Here is a 2437-nt window from a genome sequence, read left to right on the forward strand (position 1 = left end):
AATTGCGGCGGAGGATCTGAATCCCCAGTATAGGTCTTTTCGTTGGCCGGGAAATTGGTTCTGTGGTAAAGAAGCAAAAGGAGCAAACCGAATGCTGAAAGTCGAGAGATAATAAAGGTAGGGTGTACTTGGTTATTTATGGGAGTTTTCTCTTGCGCTGATTGGATAAATGGTGTAATCACTAATGATGAACTGGCCGTGTTAATTATCTGTGCGTGCTCCTCCCGAAATTTGTTTGTAAACATCACATTGTGAAATTAATACATTTTAAAGAAAGATTGATTCAATTCACACTAAAATTCTATCTGATTAGCCATTGAATTCATATGCTCATCATGTTTCCGTACCTGTTATGTGAGATATGACTGACATTTATAGAGGAAATAATGTCTATGTAAGGACCAAGGCCTCTGAGGGTTAAATGGCTTTGATTCAGACTCAGTATTCTCAGATGAAAAGGCCCTGAAAAGTGTTTTCTAGCAAGTGCTAATGGATTCTTAAAATTCTCTCATCACTGCTGGTGTCCAGAGTGCCGGCGTCCATGACGGCTGGTGATGTGCTTTGTTTGACAGAAACCTGGCTAAAACTCTCACACCCCTGGACTGTCTGTGTGTATGTGTTTTGCTCCCCATGTGCTCTCTGTTACCCAGTTTCTGTCTCACATGTGTGATTGTATTTTTTGGTTTTGGTGTGTCTCATCTATCACCCCTCGTTAAGCCCTGTATTTAAAGTGTTGTCTGTCCCGTGTTTCCTTTGTTAACGTCATTCCTATGTGCTACGTGTGTGTTCCTTCCTGCCCTGTGTCACCACTTGTTTTGGATTAATAAAGACTGTTCTTTGTGAATTCTCCGACATCTCCACACTCCTTCACTCCAACACAGTAGACACCGTGACAAAAACCAGATGATTACATTATTTTAAACGAGTCTACCCCGCAAGATTACTGTTATAAACATGAGCCATGTCCAAAAGGTAAAGGGGGAGGTGTTGCTTCAATTTATAACAATATTTTCAGTATTTCTCAGAGGGCGGGCTTCAAGTATAACTCATTTGAAGTAATGGTGCTTCATATAACATTATCTAGAGAAACAAGTTTTAATGATAAATCCACTGTGATGTTTGTACTGACTACTGTATACAGGCCACCATTGCACCATACATACTTTATTAAAGAATTTGCTGATTTTCTATCAGAGTTAGTGCTAGCTGCAGATAAAGTCTTAATTGTTGGTGATTTTAATTTCCATGTTGATAATGAAAAAGATGCATTGGGATCAGCATTCATAGACATTTTGAACTCTATTTTTAACAGACAGACCTCAGTTTGTGAGAGTTAGAAATCACACCACCAGTATCATCTCTCTGAGCACTGGCTCCCCTCTGGGCTGCGTCCTGAGCCCATTGCTATTCACCAAGATGACCCATGACTGCCGTGCCAGGTTCAGTACAAACCATGTTGTGAAGTATGTGAATGACACGACAGTGGTGGGCCTCATTCAGGATCACAGCGAACAGCCTATAGGGAGGAGGTGAGACAGCGTGTGGACTGTTGCAAAATAAATAACTTGCTTGTTGATTTCAGGAAAAAACAGCACAGGCAGACACCACTCATCAATGACACTGCGGTGGAAGTAGTCAGTAGTATCACGTTTTTGGGTGTGCAGATCACAGATAGCTTGGCATGGACTGTTAACACCACCTCTCTGGTGAAGAGAGCACAGCAGCGTCTTTTTTGTCTGTGTCAGATGAGAAGAGCACACATTCCCTCTCCCATCCTCAGTACTGTCTACAAAGATATTATAGAGAGCATATTGACCAGCTGCATCTCTATATGGTCTGGGGACTGTAAAGCTCCCCTACTGGAGGTCTGTATGGAGGGTGGTGAGGACAGCGGAAAAGATCATTGGCTCTTCACTGCCTTCCATCCAGGACCTTGCACACAAACACTGTCTGACTCGTGCTCAAAACATTGCAAAAGACCCTACCCATCCTCATTATGGACTGTTAACGCTGCTGCCCTCTGGAAAAAGGTTTCGCAGCATTCGGTGCAGAACAGTAAGGTTCTGTAATAGCTTTTTCCCACAAGCTATCAGACTTCTGAACTAAAAAATAACCTAAAAAAATAACTCAAAAATTTATTATTGCGCTTAATAAGTGCAATAATTGTGTTTTAGATGCTGCTAATTACTATGTGCATTATTTAATATTTATATGCTGCTGTCATTCCTTTTAGTGTTATATTCTTTTAAATGAACGCTGTTGCAATTTTTATTATATCTACAGTATCTCACAGAAGTGAGTACACCCCTCAAATTTTTGTAAATATTTTATTATATCTTTTCATGTGACAACACTGAAGAAATGACACTTTGCTACAATGTAAAGTAGTGAGTGTACAGCTTGTATAACAGTGTAAATTTGCTGTCCCCTCAAAATA

General features: G+C 40.5%; 1 long non-coding RNA gene across 1 annotated transcript in view; it reads right to left on the reverse strand.

Annotated features, from left to right (window-relative positions):
• Positions 1-1815: 1815 nt before the first annotated feature.
• LOC107568030 (uncharacterized) overlaps positions 1816-2437 on the reverse strand; it is a 13439-nt gene continuing 12817 nt past the window's right edge. The window contains exon 3 of the long non-coding RNA XR_001606699.1: positions 1816-1827. This is a non-coding gene — a long non-coding RNA (uncharacterized lncRNA). The remainder of the gene's footprint in view (positions 1828-2437) is intronic.

The sequence above is a fragment of the Sinocyclocheilus grahami genome, unplaced genomic scaffold (assembly GCF_001515645.1).
Source record: "Sinocyclocheilus grahami isolate Dianchi unplaced genomic scaffold, SAMN03320097.WGS_v1.1 scaffold1208.1, whole genome shotgun sequence".
In the NCBI taxonomy this organism is placed as follows: domain Eukaryota; kingdom Metazoa; phylum Chordata; class Actinopteri; order Cypriniformes; family Cyprinidae; genus Sinocyclocheilus; species Sinocyclocheilus grahami.